This window comes from Eurytemora carolleeae, unplaced genomic scaffold (assembly GCF_000591075.1).
Source record: "Eurytemora carolleeae unplaced genomic scaffold, Eaff_2.0 scaffold832, whole genome shotgun sequence".
Classification (NCBI taxonomy): domain Eukaryota; kingdom Metazoa; phylum Arthropoda; class Copepoda; order Calanoida; family Temoridae; genus Eurytemora; species Eurytemora carolleeae.
This window is the reverse complement of record NW_019397381.1, coordinates 1-12,065: the sequence shown is the minus strand read 5'-3', so window position 1 is coordinate 12,065 and position 12,065 is coordinate 1. Positions and strand designations below refer to the sequence as shown.

The 12,065-nt window shown below is 31.9% G+C and overlaps 1 long non-coding RNA gene across 1 annotated transcript; it reads right to left on the bottom strand.

Moving 5' to 3' along the window:
• Positions 1–3,236: 3,236 nt before the first annotated feature.
• Positions 3,237–4,522, bottom strand: LOC111713974 (uncharacterized). The gene is made up of 3 exons (XR_002767847.1): positions 4,215–4,522; positions 3,772–3,885; positions 3,237–3,707 (listed from the first exon to the last, which is right to left on the bottom strand). It is a non-coding gene; the product is annotated as an uncharacterized LOC111713974 (long non-coding RNA).
• Between the last annotated feature and the right edge of the window lie 7,543 nt (positions 4,523–12,065).

Sequence of the window (12,065 nt, the reverse complement as noted above, 5' to 3'; positions counted from 1 at the left end):
AATTATAATTAATAATTAAAATGTTTGTGTATAGTACTAAATGTAGTTTTAAATCTAAATTGTTTCGATCAAATTTACAAAAATATTTATTAAAATTTTCTTTTACGCTTGTGCTCTGCAGAACATTAGAACAATCAGTTAATTTTTTGAAAATTATATTTCATGCACAAAATATATTTTTATGTCACTTTGCCTAACTTAACAACAATTATTTTTCATGTTCAGTTTCTAGGTTTCTCCGTTTTTCTGCTAAATCATCCCTAGGGATTATTTAGAATTATAAGATCCTGCTTTCATGCATTTAAGAAAATATTTTGGTCTAAACAAGGGGACGCCGACTAAACAATACTTTTACTTATTTAAGCTTATTATTGTTATTAAAGATTGTATCATCTGATGATATAAACAATTTTGTAAAAAAATTAAAAATAATCAAAATGTTAAAAAATTATTAAAGATAAATGTTTCCAGACATTTATTAAAACAACTTTAAGATGGTAATTTTATAGGAATCATTTGAAACCTATGAGACGATTTTACAGTGCATATTTGTTCAGCAAGAGAGCAAATTCAATCTTTAAAATCCTCATAGATTGTTCATTTTTAAAGGATCATTTAGAGAATCGGATTTTAAAAATTTGAGAACATGAAAACTAACTATTAACATCGAAAATAAGTAATCTTATTCAGTTATTGGAATTACTGTAATGTCTCATTGTTCACAAACATTTTTGTAGATTTCCTGCAATTTTATTAAATAGACGACATTTAAAGATTTTGAAGAAATCTGGGAACAAATTCGTAAAGAATAAGAAATTTAATATATAATTATGAAAAAAAATGATTCTAATATTGATTTATTGGGAAAATTTTAATTGAAAAATATGTTCTACACATCTAATTAGTTTACTGTAGATTTTTTTTACATTTTATATCGTCGTTATTTAATGATTTTAAAAAATCTATTCTCCAACGTAAATACACAAATGGATGATTTTGAACGTCGACTTTGCGCTTAAACTTAAACTGCCCATCTCTAGCTGTTGCACTCTAGATTACGAAATCAAATAATTCTCTATCAAAAAATTGCCTAATTGGCAGTGATCCAACTTTTGCTGCCGAATAAGTGATTTTTTGTTGAATAAAAGCGATTTATTTTATATCGTAATTACGAGAGCAGTGCCTGTGATTCTTACCTAATTTAGATTTAAGGATCGTTTGATCAGAGGGCGTAACAGATTTAAATTAACAGTGAATATTATGATTCCCTGACCTACCAAATACCTACCTCGCTAACTGCATTAACAGAACTGATAGATTTTACAGAAGTGTCTAAAGCAGAATTCTCTCTTAAAGCTGGCTTGCCTCCTTTTCTTTAAACCATGGAAACAAAACAAATGCAGAGTGGAGATTGGTAAAACCTTCTTTATATTCATTGATAAACCATGGTAATAATGTGGAGATATGATTCGAGCAATTTTCTCTGTCTAGGTTTGGGGAACAACGAGGTTATACAGTGTAGAGTGATGATGTACGCTAATACTTTACTAATTTTATAGGCCATAAACTATACCGAGAGCGTACTGCATATTTGTTTGTTATAAGTTGATTCTGGCCTAACCTATAATATATAAATATTAGTTAACAGTTGGTAACTGTACAGTACAGCTAACTGAGCACACAGGTAGAGAACTATCATCCCCCCTGGTTTGGAACCTTGCTCTTTTTGAGGATAAAAACATGAAAACATTAACAAATGGAGGGATCTGTTTGGTAGAAACATCTTCTAAAAAGCAATTGAGTTTTTGCCACAACCCCAAAAATCTAATCCATATATATTTGATATTTTAAACTTCAAATATTTGATCTAACAGAATTCAGTTTTAAATATCCAAGGTCTACGACATGAAGTTGCAGAGATATAGATATCTCAATAATTTAATGTATTCGATGTGATTGGTAGATTATAGTCGATTTGAATTTAACAGTTTTCGAATAAGACAGACAATTTGTCGATTTTAATAAATACATATATTTGAAGAATAGTTTGTTTTTATTTTCAGAAAAAGTAACAATATGATGTCAAAAATGCCGATTATTTCAAACAAAACGACTTCAGCAAGGTGTTTCCAGCCGTGAACTATATCAGGACGGATTCGAAAATTTTATAGCAATACTCTCTCTGAATTTGTTTGTAGTTTGTATAGAATAGTCATAAAAAGTATTTGTTCTTTTCTCTAGGGCCTGTGTCGGTTTTTCTTACTCGGAGCTCGGAATCGTAATTTTTCTCGAAGTACTCCCAAGTCTCAAAACGAAGAGAAAAATAGAAATTGTTGTTTACATTTGCCTATAATGTTTAATTTATAAGCTAAAACAAATGTCGTCAATTATGCTAACTAAAACTTTATGATCACCACAGGCTACTTGAACTGAAATTTGCGATTTTTTTCCCTGCAAATATCTGAACAAAGGCAGTAAAAAAGAGGTAGCGGAGGCGTCTTTTTCAATTTCCAGTTTTTAAAGTAAAAGGTCGGATAAATTTTCACATTTTACTCTAAAACCATGGGAGCAACTCCAAAATCCTGGGAGCACTACATAACCCTAAGGGCTAAGAGCAATTCTAAAACCCTGGAAGCAATTCCAAAACCCTAGGAGCAATTCCAAAATCCTGAGAGCAACCACCCCTCCCTCTATCCATCCCCTTTAATGTCGTATTTAAGAACTTTCCTATTTTATTTTATTCGTAAATTAGTTTTCTTAATTCAAAAGTATTTAATTTTCTTAAGGATAACTTGAATTCGTAAAGTTAACCTGCAGAATTATGGTCAAATATGATTGGGGGGGGGGGGGGCGGGTGAGAAAGGGGTTTATCCTGACTTGTTAAATGTGAACGACATGAGTCAATACAAGGATTTAATGCAAGGAAAGTTATTTCAAAGGTGTACGCATCTTTAATACTGCAGTGTACCGTCACTGGGCGGTAATGTAAACACAAGACGGATTTTGCAGCCTGACATGGGATCCATCTTTCACATAAAAATTCAATGAAATATTCTGGTCATAGGAAACTAATTATGTGAATTATCATAATTTTCAAAATTTAATGCTTTTAACCTCCTCGGATACTAAACGAACACTGATGATGCATCTATTCTTGTTTACAACTTCCGCCCAGAGAGAACTGGTTTCAATATGCACGCAGAGTATACGCAACTTCAATTAACTTCCCTTGCATTACAACCTTGAGTCAATATAATAATATTAAATTTAAAATATTTCTGTTTTTCTAGACTTATAATTTATTTCTTGTTGTCTGTTAGTCTGCATGGTTTAGTCATATTCACAAATGTGTATAAAGTCCCCTATTACAGTCTACTAGTCCTTTTTCAATTTATCCACTAGTCCTTTTTCAATTTATCCACTAGTCCTTTTTTTAATTTATCCACCAGTCCTTTTTTCAATTTATCCACTAGACCTTTTTTCAATTTATCCACCAGTCCTTTTTTCAATTTATCCACCAGTCCTTTTTTCAATTTATCCACTAGTCCTTTTTCAATTTATCCACTAGTCCTTTTTCAATTTATCCACTAGTCCTTTTTCAATTTATCCACTAGTCCTTTTTCAATTTATCCACTAGTCTTTTTTCAATTTATCCACTAGTCCTTTTTGTAAGTGTGACCATTGCCCATTTTTCGTCTGTCCATAATCTAAATATAATATATATAGTTTTTCTGTAGTCCCTCTGCCCTTGTTTGCCAGTAAGGGGCTTACCGAGGGAGGGGGGCCATGTGGCCATGTGCCCAGCAATATCCTGTTCGAACCCAGGTAGTTAGCAGAACCCTGCCCGAACCACTCGGAATCCTTTTTAAGCCCATCAAAAGACAGCTAAAAAAACTTTAATTGATAATTGACAAATAAAAGAAATAATAGCGAACTCGGGTTCACCCAAACTTTTTTTTTCGATAGTCCGATGGTGCATCATGTACGAATCTAACTATATAAGCACCAATTCACAAAACTTTATAGTTTTTGTGAAATACTTAAATTTGTGCTTTTAATGTATTTTATCATTAAAGTCGGGGACCTCCGGTGCCATTTACATTCCCTTTGCTTAGAACGCTTCATTCTAAACCTTTACCCTCTCACACTGCTTCCAAGAAAAAAAATTGTAACAAAATAATTTATTGAAGTAAAAAAATTAATTAGCACCGTACTTCTTGACCCTGAGGCTTGGAGGTAGCTTGGATTCTATTTGGCTTGGAGACACCTCAACACAGACTGAAAACAATGTTCTCTTCATTTTTAAAATTACTTATTATTAATTCTTGAGAAAATAGGGTTCTAAAAATTGTTGAAACTTGTAGATTTTTTTGTCGTCAAACTGATTATGGTGATATCATTTTATTTCCACTCCAAATTAAATGATAAATGTGTTGGGGCCGGGGGGCGGGGTGGAATAAAACTTAACCGTTATCATATCATCTAAGTAATTATCTCCAATTAAATGATAAATGTGTATGGGTTGATGAACTCCAACCAAATGATAAAATTTCTTGAGTAGTCTGAGACAGTTTACACCAACAGTTTCTTGTCTGACACTGCTTCCACTAGGACTGCTGCTCACATAGCTTCCATCCTAGAGTATTCAACTAACATTAGAACAAGATTATTTTGCTTTAAAGGGACTGTAAGCGTAATGTGACCCTCTATGAAAAGATGACAAAGCCAAATTCACAACGGTTCCCTTAAAGCTTTTTCTGATCAAGTATAAATTAGATATCCATGTTGAATTTTGGAAAACTGGTTATTTACAATTGTGGTTTCTCTACAAAAATGATTTCCGCTTTCTTCTGCAGGAAAGCGTATTGGAATTTTCTCAATTTAACACTTTTAACTTAGAAAAGACAATATCATCAACATTATTGATCAAGCAATGATTGGTTTATAACAAGTCAAAATCTAACCAAATGGCTCCAAAACACAGGAAATTCACAAGAAAAAAAAAATTGCAAAATTATCTAATGATATGGTTTTGTGTTGTAAAAATATAAAATGGTAACAGTTAAGCTAAAAGCTAGATTTTCAAGTCCTGGCATTTTTAAAATGTGGTCTGCTATTGTTGTGCACGCAACATTACCAGAGATACTTTGGGTTTTGATTTGATACAATTAATTAATTCAACGCAAAATTGTCTAAATCTGAACAAAATTCTTTACATCTTTTGAAATCTTATAACACTAAAATCTATGCCCTACATGTGAGTCCTCTACTAAACTATCATGTTTAGTGGAACACCCTGTGTCTAATCTATGCCCTACCTGTGAGTCCTCTACTAAACTATCATGTTTAGTGGAACACCCTGTGTCTAATCTATGCCCTACCTGTGAATCCTCTGTATTAAAGGTGGAATCCACAATTTGAAGCTTAGTTTCAGGTTCCTGTATATCTTTCTCCTTAAAAGGACAGTTGAAAATTTAGATGAAAGCTTTCCTCATTGAAGAAATTTATTTTATTAGTTTGCTTTCTAAACCTTTTTGGGTTTATAATTTTGGGGTCATAATTTTAAGATTAAATCGTTGATAAAAACAGTTATTGCTACTTGCTAGTACTTATTTTAGAATATAGAATAAAGAAAATAAAGTTTCTGCTCCTTTATGTGTTTGTTATGCATTAATATGCATTAAGGGAGAAGCTTTTTTCTTTTAATCACTTTCTAGAGAAAAAATAGTTTTCTTCTATATACAATATGCTTAGTTATTTTTATTAAAGCCCATTTGCGACTGCCATTTATTATTTAATTCTATTATTTAAACAGTAGCTTGGGTACCCAGCGCGGCTCAGGTTACTAAAAGTTACTCCTACCATTTACCCGCACTTGAACGATTTTACTGAGAAAATAAACTAATAAAGTCGACCCACTCAACTTAAAATCTCAAAAACAAGCTAAGAACATTCCCGTGGGTCTCCTTGTTCCCGAATCAAGATTTGAGGCAAATCGGTCCGAGGGTTTCTGAGTTATGATAGGACAAACAAACAAACAGAGATTACAACTTTATATATATTTAGATGCCTTAAAATTAAAATGAATACAGAAAAGTTTCATCCCTATTTTGTAAATACAAGTGAAGTTCGTTAATTGTAAATTGTAAATATTTTCATTTATAGAATGTAAAATGAAAATGTTGCAAAACTAAATTTGAATTATTTTTGTAAATATTTCCATTTACCTTATCCATGACAGCGAGAAATTCATCGTCATTCATCAGGATCAAATCAGGAGTTATATAGGATAAATCTAAGAACAGTCGTCGTCGTTTATATCAAACAATGAAGACGACTTTCGATTTAAACTTATTGATTTTTACCAAGCTTGTTTACTTGTAAACTTAAATATATAAAAGCCGTCTTCGTTGTATTGATAAAAACGCCGAATAAATCTAAATATATTATGTAAGTTTTCAAATAAAATCAAATAATTTTCAATTTAAATAAAAGATGTGCACGAAGCGCCCTGAAAGCCTAGTTTGAATTATATTAGACTTCGTGGATTTTGTAGATCCAGCTGAAAATAAAAGAATAACAGATATAAACATTTATAATTATTATTAACAGACAAGTTATAGCCTATCTGTGAAATAGGACCCGACTGAACGAACCGGTCAAATAATACCTGTAACTGGTAATTTCCGGGCAGTCCATTCCTTGTGAAGCTTTCTGTTAAATCCATTAGAAAATGAAGTAAATCTAAAGATAAAACAATTATATATTTTAATTTAATTATGCTGTTACCATTACAAAGTGAAACTAAATCATTCAGTATGTATGTTTGCTCAAAGAATTTCTTAAGGTATTTAAGGGTAAAAATTGCAAAGTTAACTGCTACAATATAATTATTTAAAAAATATATTTCATCATGCTCAAATATAGTTGCTATTAAGTCCCTGATAAGCCAAATACTTCAATTTGAAACTACCTATATATTCTTAAATACTTGACCTATCAAAAACCAATAAAGCCTTAAAATATGTTAAGAAATTTTGCCTTGCATATTAACTCTGCGAAAATGACCAATTTTCTCCTCCTTCAAATTTGGACTCCCTAGCCCCCACAAATACCGGGACTGTTTAGTTCCAATGTGTAACTTCAAAAAAGCTGATTGATGACTTTCTCTATTATTGACTTATCTTCGAATTTTATCTAAAATTGACTGAAAATTCTATTTAAAATTGAACTGTAGATTATTTTGCAGGAAATTGATAAAATCTATTTCTGTTCCTCATCAATAGTCAAATGAAAAAGCTTCATTGTGATTCAAACGCTTTAAACAAAGAGTCACGAGAAATTTAGTTAACTGTACCTTTAATGGGATATTTCGACAATATAAAACATTATGAGAATAAGCAACATATCTAAGAAAATGATTTATTAAGTTTAAATACTTACTTGGCGGATTTGATGTCTACCTCCACAACTCTCTGATTTGTGTAAACCATGACACAATTTGAACAGTCAGGACTATTCACAGATTTTTCTTAGGACAGGAAATATGGCAATATCAGGACAGGAATACACGTGAGACATGAAATAAATCCATTGGTAATTGGTATTAAAATATACAATATGTACAATGTACAATAAAATTACCCCCCTTTAATAAAGTTTTTTTTATTTCCCTCAAATTTTCTTGCTTCCTTTCGAGAGGGGAGGAAGGCCAACCACATCAATTTCTCATCCGAGCCACATTTTCCTCAATTTCTCGTCCGAGCCATCTCGAAATCCTCGTCCTTTTATATTATTTTTTTCAAGTGTCTAATCCTCCAAGATAAAACTATTATAAAGTTTGACATCATTTCCACGGGTTTTAAGACTCCTACTCATTGCAATATTTTAGTCCATCCATATTTTATGCCCCAACGTGGCCAAATTAAAAAAAATAGTTTTATCTTCGAGAATTGGAAACTTTAGAACACAGAATGATCAAAGGAAGCAGATTCCGAGGCGGCTCTGACGATAAAATGAGGAGAATGGGGTTTGGACGAGACATTGTAGTGGCTGGCTTTCCTCCCCTCATTTCAGAGATGAACAAGAAAATAAAAGAAAAAATCTACGAATTCAAAAAAAATGATGTACAATTAAATTTCTATAACACGATCATAAATCAAGATGTTAATAAAAAATAAAAATATCTAAGAAAGATCCTGTGCCTAAGTGCGAGTGCGGTAAGTGTTGCTTCTTTATACGATGGTAATTTAGCAATAACACTCTCTTTCTCTAAATCTAAAAATAACACTTAAAGAATCCTTACTTAATCTAATTTTTATGTTTTATTAGTAATACGAAAATTTAAAATGGCGGACCTGCAACGACGACATTTCCCACGTGGTCTGCTACCACAGCTGTTGTATTCCGGACAGTTATCAGGTGAATAGATGTAGTCAGCTGTAGCTCGGCGCTGGACAATGACCAACAGCTATAAAGTCCTGCAGAGATGATGGTGTACGCCTGTTAAATAATTTAATTTTAACCACAGTTTTTTTTAAATCTTTAAATATCTGACCTACCTTTAGACTTCCATTCTCAGTAGCGACCAACAAACAATTGTCTCCGTCTTTGTTCTATAACGGGAAAAAGTCATTGAAATACAAAAATTTCACTAAAAGTTTTTCTTCTTCTCAAATCACCCTATAAGATTCAACTTTTATAGTAAATATCCCATAGTAAGGACATTCTACTTCTAGCAAACAAAATATCGACAATTCCAAAAACAAACATTAAGAACAGGAAAAGTAACTATTGGCTTGCATTTGACAGAATCAATATGGCATAGCTTATTCTCAAGGTCATTTTAGGCCTCGGTGCAGAAAGCTAAAGCAAGGTAAGATTAGAAATAGATGCAAAAAATATCCTTCAAGATTTTGTCTTTTTGAGAAATGAATCATTGAATGAAGTATTTGTCGAAAAAGGTGCAGTACCTGGTAGAATACTAGATGATGAGGATGATCAATATCTTCCCTGATCTTAAGTCTGGAGATAGTTGGGGGTTCATCAGGGTCCTGTTCTTCACTGTACTTACATCCTTCCAGCTTAAACACTCTACAATGAAATGAAATGAAATCTAATCTTAATTTAAACCAAATAAAATGAAGAAGCCAGAGATTGTCCAACAGCTCCTTAATCTAGCCGGAGTATGTCATCACAATCCCTCAGATCAAGACTTTTCAGTCTAACGTCCGACTCACCACCAAATTTAACCCTTCTATGTTAAATTTTTTTTGGTAAAAATAAATTCTGTAAATAAAATTATTCAGATTTTTTTTCTTTATATGGTTAAAATGTATCAAAGATAAAGGCATTTTTAAAGATTGAATAGCTATTTATAAGATTTGTAACAAGTAACATTAAATACAAGTATGCAACGGTCTGATATGAAATTTTGAAAGCATACACCCGAGTGTTAAAAGTATAAAAAAATACTAAAAAAAACATTTATCCTTTTTGCTCTTTATGTTGCATAAAATGGTTGGTATTTCAAACTATCTTGGGGACCACTTTATTTTACCTTATTGTATTAAGTGTACAGTATGCCAACCAGCGTGCATCTCTTGAAATTGTACTGCAAATTATCGGATCGTCTTTACTTTTTATCTAAATAAAAAATGGGATTAAATGGCATTTTTTCTCGGAAGGTCATTTTAATAGGGTCCCTAGAGAGGGGTAGGTTGGAACCAAATACCTGGATTAGTTTAACAGGTTCCCTAGAGAGTGGTAGGTTGGAACCAGATACATGGATTAGTTTAACAGGTTCTCTAGAGCGTGGTAGGTTGGAACCAAATACCTGGATTAGTTTAACACTAAGAGGTTCCCTAGAGAGGGGTAGGTTGGAACCAGATGCCTGGATTCGTTTAACAGGTTCCCTAGAGCGTGGTAGGTTGGAACCAAATACCTGGATTAGTTTAACAGGTTCTCTAGATAGGAGTAGACTGGAACCAGATACCTGGATTAATTTAACAGGTTCCTTAGAGAGGGGTAGGTTGGAACCAAATACCTGGATTATTTTAACAGGTTCCTTAGAGAGGGGTAGGTTGGAACCAGATACCTGGATTAGTTGAACAGGTTCTCAAGAGAGGGGTAGGCTGGAACCAGATACCTGGATTAGTTTAACAAGTTCTCTAGAGAGGGGTAGGTTGGAACCAGATACCTGGATTAGATTAACAGGTTCTCTAGAGAGGGGTAGGTTGGAACCAAATACCTGGATTAGTTTAACAGGTTCTCTAGAGAGAGGTAGGTTGGAACCAACAGCCCCTGACCCTTGAACAGTTTCCCCTAATCTCCAGAGTTCAAGATAATTCCTAAAAAGTAGGTTAAGGAGACTGAAAGCGTTAATTCAAGTGACCCTCCATGTAAAGATGGCAATGCCTGATTTACAACGGTACCCATGAAAGCTTTGTTTGATCAAATATGAATTTGTGGTTTCTAGGCAACTTGCGCACTTATTATTTAAAAGAAATAAAGGAGAGATGTTATATAAATTCAACACTTTTTGAGTCAGATAAACGACAGTATCTTTCACATTTTTAATGAGATTAAGATTTCAAGGGCACCGTTTTAAATCGGGCGATGCTATATTTACATGGAGGGTCACTTGAATTTACGCTTACAGTTCCTTTAACATCTTTATTCAAACAAAAAATGTTTATTTTTTTAGTATTTAAAAGTAAATCTTAAAATTCTTTGTCTCCATGAAATATTTATATACGTCCGAATTTTAGATAAGTTCAACTTTCGGTGCGTACTGTATTGTTGTTATTATTGATATTGTTGTTATCATTGATATTGTTGTTATTATTGATATTGTTGTTATTATTGATATTGTTGTTATTATTGATATTGTTGTTATTATTGATATTGTTGTTATTATTGATATTGTTATTATTATTGACATTGTTATTATTATTGATATTGTTGTTATCATTGATATTGTTATTATTATTGAAATTGTTGTTTTTATTGATATTGTTATTATTATTGATATTGTTATTATTATTGATGATAAAGGATGAAGTTATTATGGATCTTGTTGTTATAATGATTTTATTATTCATGTTCTTAGTGATATTTTTGATATCATAAATGTTTTCATCTTTGATGTTTTTGTTTTTGTTGATATTTATGATATAGTTATTATTAAGGAACAGTTTCTATTATCATTATAATTGTTGTAGTTGTTATTATTAGTGTAGTCGTTATCAAAATTTATGTTGTTATTTTTCTTGGTTATGATTGATGTTGTTATTGTTGTACCCAGGTCTAACTTATACTTGCCTGTTTGTTTGTTAATACCTGTATTTGAGCATTAGAATCCCAGCATCAGCAGCAACCTCACTAATTCCTCCACGAGGTGTTGCAGCAACTCTACACAGAAAATAAGGGAATCAACGACCATTTAACCTTTAACATGATATACATGATGGAAATATCTTTGTGTCTTCTATTAAAACTGACAATCCTTTAAAAATACATTTTAAAAGATGAAAATTGCTTTATTTTATCAATGGCATATGATAGATGTAGATTGTATATTGTTTAAAGTTTAAATATATTTTGATTGTTTCATATTTAAAAACTATGTAGATATTTTTGAATTACCTTGAAACAGATTTAGTGACGTAGTTTGAGATAGTTAGATAGGAATCCATACCTCCGCTTATAATCCTTTTATCCTAAAATTATTTTATTTTTATTAATTATATTTTTTATTTGTTAAATATATCGACTGTACAATTTACGCACAGTGTACCGTTTACCGTGTACCGTGTACCGTGTACCGTGTACCGTGTACTGTGTACCGTGTACCGTGTACTGTGTACCGTGTACAGCGTAAAATATATATTTAAATGTAAAAAAATATTCTACATATAAAATGCAGGGGTGTATATAATTCCATATTTTTGATTCTTTTTCACCCCCTCCCTCTAAATTTTTTTTGAATTCCTTCCCCAAACTCGACAACTCAAAAGACATAGATTAAACTCTTCTTAGATTTATTATAGTATCATCAAAAAAAA